Genomic DNA, 18,161 nt, shown 5'->3' with positions numbered 1-18,161 from the left:
GAAGTTCAGAGACTAATAAATGAATCTTAAGCCTTCAGATTGGAAACTAATAAGTTATTATAACACTTTGACGCTATTCATTTGTCACAATATACTGACACTATTCCTGCGCCAAATCGCTATCGTACTAATTTCAATGTCCTTAGTGCTAATCCTGAGCACGTCTTTGTTAAAATCGCTAAGCACTCCAAATAGTTTTCAAAATTAAAATACTTCCCTTTAACTTGTCTTCATGGTATGCTTATCATGCAAGCTGATAGCCTCAAAATGATTACCCCCAATTTTGAACACGAAACCCTTGACCTCGAATGTTGAACACGAATCACGTATTAACCCCAAGTTAATTAGTTTTCTGCCGAGATGACTTAGTTGAGTTAGTTTTAATAATTTAAGTTAGTATTAATATTTATAACTTATCGACTTAATAACTATTTATTATATGCAAAAGTTATACTTACGTACCAAGCTCGTTTTAATGTGGCTTCATGGCTATGACAGGCCAATTATTGACGATTGCTGCATCATACTATCCTATACTATAAAGAGTATAATTTTAAACATTTATTGAACCGGCAGGATCAGCGGTAAGGCCAGTAAAGGGTTGGTTTTTAGGTTTTATTGATATAAATGTCATTTTCTTCCAGAGATATGGGAGTTTCTTTACATGTTAGTTGAATATAACATATAAACCGACGTAATCAGATTTGTTTCAGAGGTGATTTTAATTTATAAATATTACTGGAAAAGAATAAAAGGTAACATAGTATATGTATACATATTTAAGGCTCAGCAATTCTAAGATATTTAGTGATGTTTCTAACTATCAGGAAAACTTGGGAAATGGATCAAATGACAGTAAATATAGCAAATAATCCACTAGTTACTGAAAACAGATTTCGCACTTGAAAACGCTTCCAAAATACTGCACTTTACACATGCTATCAATAAACCTTAATACGTTTAATTCATAATACGTATAATTTACGTAAAACAGGCTTTTAATTATTGGTTGGATAATTTGAATTGAGACTTTCTAATAATACAGACCAATGTTAACTGGGTTTTACCATTGCTTTAAGATGAAGTTTATATTGTTTTAATGCAATGTAGACACAAGTGTCGTTAAAAAAGAATATTATTCATGGTTTGAAACCAAATTAAAAAAAATAATTTGCAAACCCATATAACATCTTATAATTTGCATGATTTTTATAATGTATAATGTATGTAATAATAAGCTATCCATTCATAAACAACACCTTACTATGTTTTTAATGTTTTTTTAGTATGTTTTCATATCAGAATTCATAACAAAGTAATTAATAAGTAAAATAAATACAGCGAAGTGTACTATTATGAAAATTAAAGTAACATACATGTACTGTGTATTATGTACCAGTTAGAGAGCCTAATCCAATCCTATAAAGCCAAAGAGCTCGCTATTGGCTCTATGAAATTCCTTTATCTCTGATGAAAACGATCGACTAGCACAAGAACGCAAAATGTCCATTGTTTGGGACTCTACAATCACAGGCCTCGTCTTCAGCCTGCTCCACTTAACCTTCCAGAAGTTATTTCGACCAACTCTAGTTCAGAAAACGCCCGTCCTTGTTAGGTATTCCCGTTCCGTCTATGGTAAAGAATGGAAAACTATGGTTTTTTTATCTCAAAGAGACTCCCCTCAAAAGTCCACCTTGTACGACAAGTTTTGTGCATCGGTTTTGATCTAGTCAGTGAGAGGTGATATTCGAGACTTGATTCTGCTGTCCTATTGCGGATGAGTTAGCGTGATGAGTAAATGTCGTACAGATGTAAGTTTTCCTTATTATTTTAGTAGCGCTTCCTTGTGTCTAATTTCAGGGCGAGCGATATCACACAGTATAGGAAGTTACGATAGTGAGGTTAGCTTTAGTGTAGTTGGTATTGTTCTCAAAACACTTTGTAGTTGAACATCAATCTCTTTTACATGGGTACTATTTAACCACGTGGGAGCGTAGTACTCAACAGTGAAATATACTGCAGACAAGGAAGATTAGCGCAATACTTTTGCATTAGTTTCCCATGTTGCCCCAGCTACATGCTTTGTTATGTCTGTTATAGTTCTATTTTAAGCTGCTTTTTTGTATATGGCAATTAGACGTAAGAAATCACAAAACAACTTCTCCCTAGGTAGTGTGACACTGTGGGGTAAGCTGAAGAAAGATCAATGAAGGATGCAAATGATTTCATTTTCCTTTCATAACCGTTCTCAATACAAACTTAAATAAAAGTACTTGGTTACAGCAGCTTCTCCAAGACCTAAAGCCAGATTGTTCTGGTACTCATTGTAAACAGTCCAAATACAGTTGTCGATATGTCTTTCCAACAGGTTGTATCATGCACTCAGTAGACCATTCCTGGCTTCAATAATGCTGTACTTGCATACTTTGTAAATCTTTTTAAGAAGGTGTCTATGAATGATATTAGGAAGTTTAAAAAGCCACACTCTTACTTTAGGTCCTGAATATTTTAAACGTTCTGTAAAATATCTCATCTACACCAACATCTATAGCAGGTTGGAAAATGTTCTAAATAGAGAGCTCATGCTAAATATTATAATTTAAGTTCACTTTTATACAATTCTATATTTTCTCCGTGATGATTTTTTGACATAACATTTAATCCAACATTTCAACTCAGATCAAATGCTCTGTTTTAGATTCCACCCTGCTGTACGTAGCTGGATTCCCATTCTCCTGCCAATACCTCAATACGTTCATACAACCCGAGTTGACGTTTTAGCCGATAACGATACATGTTTCCGTTTACAATCAGTCTAGAATGTTCTTGCTTATATACCGTGTGCGCAAAGATATTGATTAAACATACGACTTACTCTTATTAACAACGGTGTGAAACTGTTCGCACACTTTGGATTTAGTATTCAACATTATATTGTATTCCAATAATTCAATTGGTATTAAGTTAAAGCTGTTATGTTATTATGTTATTTTTTTAAAGTACATTCATACACGTTCTCTGTGCATAAGCTCATTCAGAAAAATAGTTAATGATATCTACAGGTTTATTCCGTTTGAATACATATGTATTAAATACATGGCAGTAACTGTTGCATCGTATGATGAGGATTTCCTGGATGTGTGCTTAATCAGTCCGCAAACCCTTACTACTAAGGATTACAGATCCTTACCGCTAAAACCACCCAAACCCCCTGCCTAATACACATTCACACAAAGCACTCATCATCACAACTGGCCACAGCAACCATCCTTACTACCTGTCCGCTCTGAGTAATTACATCAACTGTACCAGTACGGAAACTAATATTAACTATGAATATTTTTTCATTGAGATAACTTTATCAGATATTTTGACTCAATGAAGAAATAAGCGAAATTAATCTAAACACGGCATAATATTAAAGTAGGTTAGTTGTGTAAATTACTTTTATATTTTTATGTGTTGATACAAATACAAATCTTCCAAATGAAGGTTTTGGTTGGGAATAAAAGTTGTAAAACACTAAAATTGTAGGAGTTAATAATCATGAAGTTTTGAATTTAGGGTCATATATTGATTTTTAAACAACTTAGCAGAGTAAAATCATCATATCGTATTTGATCAGAAGAATACAAGTATGAGAACATAATCTACAAGTGATTTTGACAATTTTTAAATTTATTGATCAATTCAGTTTTTGGAAAATCGAGGGAAAATGTTAGAATAGATGTGATATTTAATTAGGAAATGATAAACTCAAAATGTTTATGAAATTTAGCTACAAATGGCTCGCTAAATGATCTGTAATATTAAGTACAAGAGGAGTATTTCGTTCTCTGCAAAGTATCTAGATATATTTCTTTTTATAATATGGTTTAAAAAAAAACATCGAATGTATCACAGCTCATATCTCCTACATTGTAACATAATTATCCTGTGATTTAAATCTTTGCAATATCGATCAATAGCTTCACAAATCGAGGGAGGTCAAAGCTTAGCCTGTAGTAAATAACTATCTGACAGGACAAGCCGGCCTAATCAAAGTTCAGTGACAAACAAATGGCCGTTTTCCCCGGTCACAGCTGATTGCATGGCGCATTCCACTAATGTTCACCGTGCATAACAACTGCATCACTGTTATTTACTAAACTATCGACTACTAATATAAATTTTTAGGTTGCTAACATAGACCTGACCGCTCCGCAAATTACCTGTTAATATGCAATGCGATTAAACGTTTCCTAAAATTATTCTTAAACATCATAAAATTCATCTACTTTTTTAATGAGTCCTACTTTTAAATATTTTTGAGTATTGAAAAAAACGGATTCCGATTTTTATAAATTACGTATAATGTATATTACTGATGCTACAGTATGTTATTGAATTTTAAATAGTGTGATTAGACAGGCCTTCATCGTTAAAAAGCATCTCCAATAACAAATAGAATAAAATTATTAACAATCCTCTTATTTAAGAAAAAAAGGAAATAAGTTCCTCTAGAGCCAAGTATAACATATAACTTAGAATATACCGTAACACTGTGTTAAGAAAAATAAAATCATATATGAGCTAATATTAAGCAATATTCACCTACACTGCATAAGGGTGTCTAGACAAATTTCCTAAAGTAAATCTGGAAAAGGAATATTATTTAAGGATATATGCGTTAAAAAAACCTTACAATTTCCTTGGAAAGTTATTTAAACCGTTTCCTTTGTCCTCTTGAATTTAACATATAGAAAATGTTACATTTATGTACTAATTTCATAATGCCTAACAGCAAACTAGGTAAAGTAATGCATAATTAAAAAATAAATTTGGCCACAGACTAATTCTTGTATGTAAGTTAGCAGTGATGCCACATTATCCGTACAATCCACTGGTTTTTCAGCCAAAGTACATACTGAATTTGTAGTTCAAACTGTAGTTATGTCATTTCTAGATCTTCTGACAAAAATCGGCTAAATGGGCTTTGGCTCGAATAATAATTCGAACAACTGAATTAAGTCTATAACTGAATATTTAAACGCAAAATATTGAGCAGGGCACCATCTGAGTCAGCATCAGTAATAAATTGTTGAGGTGATTGTCACAAGCCTGGGAGTAAAAAGATAGTTGTTTTCTTTAAGTATTTTGTAATTATTTTAAAATTATTATTTAGAGCAATAAACTTTAAAACTCTATTATTGTTATAATATGTTTATATTTATTATTAATTGTATGCTTTGTTAAATATAATAGTGTAATTCTGGCTGTATAGTTTGTGATTGTAGTGTGCTACAAAGAACAGACGTCACAGTGCGCGGCTCTGTGTAATTTCAATTTAAAATCTTACTAGCTTTTTTGTTGTTGTTTTTTTTTATATGGCCACAATACTTGTAAACATGGCCAGTTCTTATTCCATAGAAAGAGTTTTTGTTCTTTTTAGTGTAAAAAAATGCTGGAATAAATCATTATTTCATATTTCATTTCAAATTTAAATTTCATAACCTTTTTCTGAGCATGACCAAAGAAACAGCTTAACTTCATTCCCAAAGACAGGTTTAATATCGAGCTTTGTCCAGCCCAATCCATGATGAGATTGAGTGTTGCTTTCGTTGCGGTGCAAATTCAACCGAATTACAGTGAGAACAAACATTTTTAGTAAAAAGAGACGTACATAAAACCTTGATTTAACGTCGGAAAAGCTATCAATTAAACTAGGTCGACTCTTGTCGGTAGTTAAATTGAGAGATCTTACTCTAGATATATCTATTTGAACTGAAATATTATTATAAACTAATCGATGGAATTAGTTGGGATTGTTCATGATTATTACATATTTATGTAAGATAAGGTTGCGTATAGTAAACTTGTAAACATAGCCAAATAAACTAAAATAAAGCTATTAACTATTGTTTTTTATTAGTTGGGATTGTTCATGATTATTACATATTTATGTAAGATAAGGTTGCGTATAGTAAACTTGTAAACATAGCCAAATAAACTAAAATAAAGCTATTAACTATTGTTTTTATTAGTTGGGATTGTTCATGATTATTACATATTTATGTAAGATAAGGTTGCGTATAGTAAACTTGTAAACATAGCCAAATAAACTAAAATAAAGCTATTAACTATTGTTTTTATTTGTTGGAATTGTTCATGATTATTACATATTTATGTAAGATAATGTTGCGTATAGCAAACTTGTAAACATAGCCAAATAAACTAAAATAAAGCTATTAACTATTGTTTTTATTTGTTGGAATTGTTCATGATTATTACATATTTATGTAAGATAATGTTGCGTATAGCAAACTTGTAAACATAGCCAAATAAACTAAAATAAAGCTATTAACTATTGTTTTTATTTGTTGGAATTGTTCATGATTATTACATATTTATGTAAGATAATGTTGCGTATAGCAAACTTGTAAACATAGCCAAATAAACTAAAATAAAGCTATTAACTATTGTTTTTATTTCTTGGAATTGTTCGTTATTAAGAGAACTTGTATTTGTAGCAAACCTTATTTTATTTTATTTACGCGTATAGTTTAAATTGTATTTAATAATTAGCTAATACTGTTTTGTATATTAATTGATATTACGGCTATATTCTATTGTTCCTTCTTGGATTAATGTGGAAGGTGCATTGCATATGTGTTAAATAAAATATACTTAGCCCATTCCTAGCCACTTGGTACTTGATAGACAGTAATTTCACACATGAAATATGTTTAGTTTATTAAGAATGATTTAAATTCAATACTGCATACTCTATGGTATAAATACTGCAAATACATTTATACATATTTTTATGTTATCATACTTATGATATATTACCAAAATCCAAGATACCTTAAGTTTGGGTTATTTAAGCTAACTCATTCTTTTGTTGTTAAATGGTCTTTTCTGCAGCTTTTTTTGTGAGGAAATTTGTTTTCCCGACGATAGCCCTTTCTATACTTGGGTACTACTCTGGTTTCAGTTTAAGGAAGAAACACAAAAGAATATATAGGAGTGATTGTGGCTATTCAGGACAAATAATGAATTAACATACAAAATAATTCATTTCCAAACTATATTTTTCATTTTTTTTATTGTGTATGACATGTAAAAATAATATTAACTATATCAATTTGTGTTTCAGTATGCATGTCAAATGATAAGATAAAATGTCTTGCATTTGATATTAAGCAGAGTACATATTCATTAAACAAAATAATATAAGAATCTGTTTATTTTCATTTACTAGATTGACACCTGCAATATTAAATGAATAAATTAACGACCCGCTTGTGAATACGCTTTCTGTCGCAATGCAACATTTTATAAAAATGCCATTAACTCCGAATTTGTTGAAGCGATAAGTATTTATTAAAATAAGGTATAACAACTAAGAAACGTATTTTAAGCAATTAGGAAATATTTAAATCTAAAGAACAGTTCATGAAATGAGTGGCAGTTAAGGAACAAATATTCTACATTCAGCGACAAGAAATGTAACTCCACAGTTATTTAATCCGCTGCAAATCAATAACTCTTTCTTCTCTAAACGTTTTGTTTGCTCTGCGGAAAGTGCTATAACCGTTTTAGAGGCCTGGGGAAATATTCATGATATTTCCCTAGACCTACTATATTTTTAAACTTTTAATTTAACAGTACATTATGTTGGTAGAAGAGAACCAAATAATGGCTAAACGTGGGTAACAATTTGATAACTCACAAATATATTCCAAGGGATTAACTTTTTAAGCTTCGCGCCTCATGTACGCAAGGGGAGGTGTAAGCATTTTTTCAAATACGAAATATATATAACTGTTCAAATATACTGATTTTTATTCAAGATATCTTAAGAATTTAACGCATCTAGAACAGACAAATCTTCCAAATAAAGGTTTTGGTTGGAAATAAAAGTATAATATACTACTTACTTCCACTAAGTACTTAAATGTACGTTTCTTTTTTTATTCTTTCACACACACACACACACACACACACACACACACACACACACACACACACACACACACACACACACACACACACACACACACACACACACACACACACACACACACACACACACACACACACACACACACACACACACACACACACACACACACACACACACACACACACACATATATATATATATATATACAGGGTGAGTTTTTTAAAGTGATCCAATAGCTAACTTTTTAATTACATGACTTAGCACCACACTTTAAATTTGGAACTTGCTCAATTTTAAGTTTCACTCAGTAGTAGAGTAGAGTAGAATCTAAAAACAACATAAAATACAGGGTGTTCCATAAAAGATTTTAAAGTTGGCCACCATATTGGAAAATGGCGGCCATCTTCAAACAATTTGAAAGTGTATTCCTGAGTGAAACTTAAAATTGAGCAAGTTCCAAATTTAAAGTGTGGTGCTAAGTCATGTAATTAAAAAGTTAGCTATTGGATCACTTTAAAAAACTCACCCTGTATATATATATATGAGATTATAAAAAAACAGACATGCGTACGCGCTTGTGAAAGTGGCATATAAGTACTCAAAGTGGTGAGATTTATTTTGACCTGTAACATATAGTCAATCGTATTTTGTGTATGTGGTATGTAGCACATAGTATATATTGTATATTATATATTTGTGACTGCAACAGTATATTTACGTAGTAGGTAAGACGTAACAGGCAATATAGACTGGGTTTAGGTAAGACTGGATTTTACCTTTCTCGGTACCCCTGTAGCTGCTGTTAAGCTTCAGTTTAAAAACTTCATCCTATGAAATTTCGGCGTCAATGCACAGATCTAACTGTGCTCTTCAATTTGGTAAACGGCCTGCTGGATTGTCCCGATATCCTGAGCAACATCGCGCTGGTGGTTCCTCGTGGCAATCCCTCAATTACCATCTTCCGCAGGAGATATGAGCCAACTTATTATGCATACCACGGTAGCATGACAAGGCTCCTAAGGTTCGGAAGGTGAGGCTGAAAACCGGACTGACTTCATCGGGGTATTCCTTGCATCTTTCAAAATTGCCATCTTGACTAATGTTATACTTAGCCACACTTAAACCTCACAAGCACATACATCTGTACAGTCATTCATGACCATTCTCTTGTTATTACGGCTTTTTGCTTGCTGTTCTTACTTTTTATAGCTCTTGCCATTGTTACGTTGTTATTTTGTTATACATTGTTGATTGTTCCTATTACAATTGATTTATTTATTCTCGTTTCTTGTTATCATTTGCATATTTTTTATTTTTGTAATTATTGTTATTTAGTTTATAGTTTGTTACAAAGATATTGTTTAATTTAGGATGTGTTTGCACTCACTGTTAATACTTAAATGTATTACATTTTTCTTCTGCCATTTGGAATGACTGGTTACGATATAAGCGGGTATGTTAAATGTAAATTGGTGTTGACCGTTGAAATAAATAAATAAAACCTAACCTTATGTTTCGTGAATTTAACATCTTGATGGATGTTTTTCATTGTCGTCACCAGTGCAAGGCAGCATCGAAGGTGCCTCCGCATTGCTAGCGTCAGAACGTTCGAAAACTAAGAATATTATCTGATCGTCTTTTAGCAATTATAAGCAATGTTTCCTTTGTTTCCATTAATATTTAATTACTTTTATATTTGACACTAATGTCTCCGCCATCAGGCTATTTGCTTCCTTTCTATTTCTTAAACCTTTTTAGGGTCAAGAACATTATACAGTGCTGTCAACAGCTCCAAGCATTTATACCAGATCACCTAACTCAGTGCCAAGCATTTAACAAAAAAAAAAAAATTATATGTTAAAAACATTTCGTGTTTATGTAGTGTTCAGATAAATTACTTTAAAAATAAATAATATATAGAGATGATATTTTTTTATTACGTAAGGGAAAATGGGCTATATTTTTTATATTTACTTGAATAATAAAACATTTAAAATGTAAAAATTAAAAGAAACAAAAATTAAATATTTTAAAAGATTTTAATATTATGATATTAATTTATTTGTATGCATCAGTTTATTATTCATTATTTACATAAGAACAACAAAAATTTAAAAAATTAAATACCCGTTTAACTGAGTTATGATTTTTTATGCTTGGTATTTGCGTAGTGTTCCATAAATCAATTTCCAACTTATTCATAAATAAACATAATGTGATAATTTCTGTTTTATTATGTTGAGAGAAAAGTAGGATATGACTAAAATACACATTTAGTTTATAAACTCTGTTGTAATTTCAAACTGAAATTTAATTAAACGTGTCAACATTTAGTAAAAGAATAATCAATTATCGAAAAGCCGATGTCATCGGCACTCGGAATTTATCGGAAATAGCCGCGGGTCGATCAATTTTGCCCTTGACACTCAGAAATAAACTGTCCAGTAGCTGAAAAACATTGTTTTACAGTTTACAGGGTCTATAGGAATAGTTGAAAGGTTGCTGGCACATAATAGATTTTGACCTAATAATACTTTAGAAAATAATACTATGACAAAAAATAATGGTACTATGAAACTAGTACAATATGTACAATATACCATAACTCTTGAAACCTAAATAAATATATTTTGAGCAGTAGTTTAAGAACTAAACAAACATCCTACATGGTAATACAAAGTACATAACAATTGTATATATATATATATATATATATATATATATATATATATATATATATATATATATATATATAATATATATATATTACACAGCACTAATAAGCACTAGGGTGGCACCTCACCCTATCTAACCGAAAATTCCTAATCCTGCCCCGACTGGGTCGTGTTGTTGTTTTCCTGGAGTACCGGAACTGCTACACAGATCCTCGAGCATGCCCGTGTTCGGGGCTGTGTAGTAGCAGAAGGCTGATGTGAGCTGAGTCCTGGTGACAGCCACTTCGGTCCCTGGTCAGGAAGTGAGTAATGGACAGATATGTCGGAGATTTCTGTTGCCACGTGCGAGCCCGAGCCGTGCGTGAAATTCCCGGCTCGGTTAAACGAGATAACACCGGGCCCCGGGCAACTGGGGTAGGGCTGCCTGCCAAGCTACGGCTGACATGTACCCTAGGCCCGTTTCCCGGTGTCTCGGCTTGCACCTTTACTCACGATGCGCTGGTATACTACTAATTATGGATGTGGGCAATGAACCTCAACCCTATGGGCAAAACACACACCGAGTAGTAAGAGAATCAATTAATGATTTAGATAAAAAACGTCCCCACTCTTCAGAATCCGAAGATGGGGAAGAAATAAGTAAGCAGATAAAACTAAGTAATACAAGTAACATAAACAAACAGTATCTTCCTACGCCACTATTCCCTGTGTTTAAACACAAAAACGAGAGCGAAAATCTGTCCAAAGTAAGTCCTTTTGTAATCAACAAGGCATTAGTCGGAGCAGGCGGTTCGCTGTCATCGGTCAGGAAACTTCGTAACGGAAACTATCCTGGTTGAGGCGGTGAACGCTCTACAAGCTCAGAAGTTCCTCTCCATGAAGACTTTTTATGATCAGGTAGAAATCACTGTACAGCCTAATGAATCCCTAAATTGCAGTAAAGGAATGGTTTTCAGTCGCGAGATGCTGTGTTGCTCAGAAGCGAAACTGAAGGATTCTCTCGTCACTGATGTGGTGAGAATAACGAGGGTCGAGAATGGTGTACCAACACCCACACCAGGTCACATTTTGACCTTCTCCCTCCCTCACCCACCAGCCACGATTAGAGCAGGATACCTTTCTCTTCAAGTTAATCCTTACTTCAGAAATCCCCAAAGATGTTTCAGATGCCAGCGTTTCGGACATTCGAGCAAAACATGCACCGGCTTAGAGACATGTAGCCGATGTGGTCAAAGTGGCCACAATGACAAAGATTGCACAAGCGGAGAAGAGCACTGTGTGAACTGTAAGAAACTCCAAGAAAAGACATCTCCTACTCTCAGGCCGCTTCTGCTCCTCCAGCCCAGCCCGCACAGTGCTCCTCCTGCTCCGCTCTGGAGGGCATGGTGCGAGAACTCACTCAACAGGTCGCTGCCTTGGTGCAGCAGTTAAATGCCAAGGCCTTGCCGCAAACACAAGCGAGTAGTCATACGACTTCTGCCCTCGTAGCAAAGGGACCCCCGAAACAAACCAGGAGCCATTCCCAGGCCAGTTTCTGTGCCTGTGGCACCCGCTAAAGGAAAAGAGCGACCATCTAACCATTCCAAATGGCGGAGGAAAGGAAGTCTCTCCAAGAGAGACTTAAAACCCAAATCCGATCGAAAGCTCAGGCGAGATCAAAGGGAAGCATTTCCATAGTTAATGAGGATGAAATGAGAGATGACCTTCTGCTTCGATCGGAATTTCAAACATTTAAACTTAATAAAAATAAAAAAAAGACAGAAAATTACATACAGTCAAATAAAACATGAACGAATTTAAAATTATCAGTCCAGAACTTGCTCATAGATTCGATTGGGAGTAAAATAAGGTTTGCTACAAATACAAGTTCTCTTAATAACGAACAATTCCAAAAAAAAAAAAACAATAGTTAATAGCTTTATTTTAGTTTATTTGGCTATGTTTACAAGTTTGCTATACGCAACATTATCTTACATAAATATGTAATAATCATGAACAATCCCAACAAATAAAAACAATAGTTAATAGCTTTATTTTAGTTTATTTGGCTATGTTTACAAGTTTGCTATACGCAACATTATCTTACATAAATATGTAATAATCATGAACAATTCCAACAAATAAAAACAATAGTTAATAGCTTTATTTTAGTTTATTTGGCTATGTTTTACAAGTTTGCTATACGCAACATTATCTTACATAAATATGTAATAATCATGAACAATTCCAACAAATAAAAACAATAGTTAATAGCTTTATTTTAGTTTATTTGGCTATGTTTACAAGTTTGCTATACGCAACATTATCTTACATAAATATGTAATAATCATGAACAATTCCAACAAATAAAAACAATAGTTAATAGCTTTATTTTAGTTTATTTGGCTATGTTTACAAGTTTGCTATACGCAACATTATCTTACATAAATATGTAATAATCATGAACAATCCCAACTAATTCCATCGATTAGTTTATAATAATATTTCAGTTCAAATAGATATATCTAGAGTAAGATCTCTCAATTTAACTACCGACAAGAGTCGACCTAGTTTAATTGATAGCTTTTCCGACGTTAAATCAAGGTTTTATGTACGTCTATTTTTACTAAAAAATGTTTGTTCTCACTGTAATTCGGTTGAATTTGCACCGCAACGAAAGCAACACTCAATCTCATCATGGGTTGGGCTGGATAAAGCTCGATATTAAACCTGTCTTTGAGAATGAAGTAAAGCTGTTTCTTTGGTCATGCTCAGAAAAAGGTTATGAAATTTAAATTTGAAATGAAATATGAAATAATGATTTATTCCACCATTTTTTTTACACTAAAAAGAACAAAAACTCTTTCTATGGAATAAGAACTGGCCATGTTTACAAGTAGTGTGGTCATATTAACAAAAAAGCTAGTAAGATTTTAAATTGAAATTACACAGAGCCGCGCACTGTGACGTCTGTTCTTTGTAGCACACTACAATCACAAACTATACAGCCAGAATTACACTATTATATTTAACAAAGCATACAATTAATAAAAAATATAAACATATTATAACAATTATAGAGTTTTAAAGTTTATTGCTCTAAATAATAATTTTAAAATAATTTACAAAAATACTTAAAGAAAAACAACTATCTTTTTACTCCCAGGCTTGTGACAATCACCTCAACAATTTATTACTGATGTTGACTCAGACGGTGCCCTGCTCAATATTTTGCGTTTAAATATTCAGTTATAGACTTAATTCAGTTGTTCGAATTATTATTCGAGCCAAAGCCCATTTAGCCGATTTTTGTCAGAAGATCTAGAAATGACATAAATACAGTTTGAACTACAAATTCAGTATGTACTTTGGCTGAAAAACCAGTGGATTGTACGGATAATGTGGCATCACTGCTAACGTACATACAAGAATTAGTCTGTGGCCAAATTTATTTTTTAATTATGCATTACTTTACCTAGTTTGCTGTTAGGCATTATGAAATTAGTACATAAATGTAACATTTTCTATATGTTAAATTCAAGAGGACAAAGGAAACGGTTTAAATAACTTTCCAAGGAAATTGTAAAGTTTTTTTTAACGCATATATCCTTAAATAATATTCCTTTTCAAGATTTACTTTAGGAAATTTGTTTAGACACCCTTATGCAGTGTAGGTGAATATTGCTTAATATTAGCTCATATATGATTTTATTTTTCTTAACACAGTGTTACGGTATATCCTAAGTTATATGTTATACTTGGCTCTAGAGGAATTTATTTGCTTTTTTTCTTAAATAAGAGGATTATTAGTAATTTTATTCTATTTGTTATTGGAGATGCTTTTTAACGATGAAGGCCTGTCTAATCACACTATTTTAAATTCAATAACATACTGTAGCATCAGTAATATACATTATACGTAATTTATAAAAATCGGAATCCGTTTTTGTCAATACTGAAAAATATTTAAAAGTAGGACTCATTAAAAAAGTAGATGAATTTTATGATGTTTAAGAATAATTTTAGGAAACAATTAATCGCATTGCATATTAACAGGTAATTTGCGGAGTGGTCAGGTCTATGTTAGCAACCTTAATATTTATATTAGTAGTCGATAGTTTAGTAAATAACAGTGATGCAGTTGTTATGCACGGTGAACATTAGTGGAATGCGCCATGCAATCAGCTGTGAACGGGGAAAACGGCCATTTGTTTGTCACTGAACTTTGATTAGGCCGGCTTGTCCTGTCAGATAGTTATTTACTACAGGCTAAGCTTTGACCTCCCTCGATTTGTGAAGCTATTGATCGATATTGCAAAGATTTAAATCACAGGATAATTATGTTACAATTGTAGGAGATTATGAGCTGTGATATATTCGATGTTTTTTTTTAAACCATATTATAAAAAGAAATATATCTAGATACTTTGCAGAGAACGAAATACTCCTCTTGTACTTAATATTACAGATCATTTAGCGAGCCATTTGTAGCTAAATTTCATAAACAATTTGAGTTTATCATTTCATAATTAAATATCACATCTATTCTAACATTTTCCCTCGATTTTCCAAAAACTGAATTGATCAATAAATTTAAAACATTGTCAAAATCACTTGTAGATTATGTTCTCATACTTATATTCTTCTGATCAAATACGATATGATGATTTTACTCTAATAAGTTGTTTAAAAATTAATATATGACCCTACATTCAAAACTTCATGATTATTAACTCCTACAATTAGTGTTTTACAACTTTTATTCCCAACCAAAACCTTTATTTGGAAGATTTGTCTGTTCTAGATGCGATAAATTCTTAAGATATCTTGAATTAAAATCAGTATATTTCGACAGTTTATATATATATATATATATATATATATATATATATATAAAACTGTTCAAATATACTGATTTTTATTCAATATATCTTGAGAATTTAACGCATCTAGAACAGGCAAATCTTCCAAATAAAGGTTTTGGTTGGAAATAAAAGTATAATATACTACTTACTTCCACTAAGTACTTAAATGTACTTTTCTTTTTTATTCTTTCACACACACACCACACACACACACACACACACACACACACACACACACACACACACACACACACCACATATATATATATATATATATGAGATTATAAAAAAAACAGACATGCGTACGCGCTTGTGAAAGTGGCATATAAGTACTCAAAGTGGTGAAATTTATTTTGACCTGTAACATATAGTCAATCGTATTTTGTGTATGTGGTATGTAGCACATAGTATATATTGTATATTATATATTTGTGACTGCAGCAGTATATTTACGTAATAGTTAAGACGTAACAGGCAATATAGACTGGGTTTAGGTAAGACTGGGTTTTACCTTTCTCGGTACCCCTGTAACTGCTGTTAAGCTTCAGTTTAAACTTCACCCTGTGAAACTTCGGCGTCAATGCACAGATCTAACTGTGCTCTTCAAGTTGGTAAACGGCCTGCTGGATTGTCCCGATATCCTGAGCAACATCGCGCTGGTGGTTCCTAGTGGCAATCACTCAATGACCATCTTCCGCAGGAGATATGAGTCAACTTATTATGCATACCACGGTGGCATGTCAAGGCTCCTAAAGTTGGAAGTGAGGCTGCAACCCGGACTGACTTCTTCGGGGTATCTCTTGCATCTTTCAAAATTGCCTTCTTGACTAATGTTATACTTAGCCACACTTAAACCTTACAAACACATACATCTGTACAGTCATTCATGACCATTCTCTTGTTAATACGGCTTTTTGCTTGCTGTTCTTACTTTTTATAGCTCTTGCCATTGTTACGTTGTTATTTTGTTATACATTGTTGATTGTTCCTATTACAATTGATTTATTTATTCTCATTTCTTGTTATAATTTGCATATTTTTTATTTTTGTAATTATTGTTATTTAGTTTATAGTTTGTTACAAAGATATTGTTTAATTTAGGATGTGTTTGCACTCACTGTTAATACTTAAATGTATTACATTTTTCTTCTGCCATTTGGAATGACTGGTTACGATATAAGCGGGTATGTTAAATGTAAATTGGTGTTGACCGTTGAAATAAATAAATAAAACCTAACCTTATGTTTCGTGAATTTAACATCTTGATGGATGTTTTTCATTGTCGTCACCAGTGCAAGGCAGCATCGAAGGTGCCTCCGCATTGCTAGCGTCAGAACGTTCGAAAACTAAGAATATTATCTGATCGTCTTTTAGCAATTATAAGCAATGTTTCCTTTGTTTCCATTAATATTTAATTACTTTTATATTGACACTAATGTCTCCGCCATCAGGCTATTTGCTTCCTTTCTATTTCTTAAACCTTTTTAGGGTCAAGAACATTATACAGTGCTGCCAACAGCTCCAAGCATTTATACCAGATCACCTAACTCAGTGCCAAGCATTTAAAAAAAAAAAAAAAAAAATTATATGTTAAAAACATTTCGTGTTTATGTAGTGTTCAGATAAATTACTTTAAAAATAAATAATACTCGTATATAGAGATGATATTTTTTTATTACGTAAGGGAAAATGGGCTATATTTTTTATATTTACTTGAATAATAAAACATTTAAAATGTAAAAATTAAAAGAAACAAAAATTAAATATTTTAAAAGATTTTAATATTATGATATTAATTTATTTGTATGCATCAGTTTATTATTCATTATTTACATAAGAACAACAAAAATTTCAAAAATTAAATACCCGTTTAACTGAGTTATGATTTTTTATGCTTGGTATTTGTGTAGTGTTCCATAAATCAATTTCCAACATATTCATAAATAAACATAATGTGATAATTTCTGTTTTATTATGTTGAGAGAAAAGTAGGATATGACTAAAATACACATTTAGTTTATAAACTCTGTTGTAATTTTTAAACTGAAATTTAATTAAACGTGTCAACATTTAGTAAAAGAATAATCAATTATTGAAAAGCCGATGTCATCGGCACTCGGAATTTATCGGAAATAGCCACGGGTCGATCAATTTTGCCCTTGAAACTCAGAAATAAACTGTCCAGTAGCTGAAAAACATTGTTTTACAGTTTACAGGGTCTATAGGAATAGTTGAAAGGTTGCTGGCACATAATAGATTTTGACCTAATAATACTTTAGAAAATAATACTATGACAAAAATAATGGTACTATGAAACTAGTACAATATACAATATACCATAACTCTTGAAACCTAAATAAATATATTTTGAGCAGTAGTTTAAGAACCAAACAAACATCCTACATGGTAATACAAAGTACATAACAATTGTATATATATATATACTACACAGCACTAATAAGCACTAGGGTGGCACCTCACCCTATCTAACCGAAAATTCCTAATCCTGCCCCGACTGGGTCGTGTTGTTGTTTCCTGGGAGTACCGGAACTGCTACACAGATCCTCGAGCATGCTCGTGTTCGGGGCTGTGTAGTAGCAGAAGGCTGATGTGAGCTAGCTCTGCCGAGGCATAACAATATACATGAGTCCTGGTGACAGCCACTTCGGTCCCTGGTCAGGAAGTGAGTAATGG

The sequence above is a fragment of the Homalodisca vitripennis genome, chromosome X (genome assembly GCF_021130785.1).
Source record: "Homalodisca vitripennis isolate AUS2020 chromosome X, UT_GWSS_2.1, whole genome shotgun sequence".
Lineage (NCBI taxonomy): Eukaryota > Metazoa > Arthropoda > Insecta > Hemiptera > Cicadellidae > Homalodisca > Homalodisca vitripennis.
Note: the sequence above shows the minus strand (reverse complement) of the source record.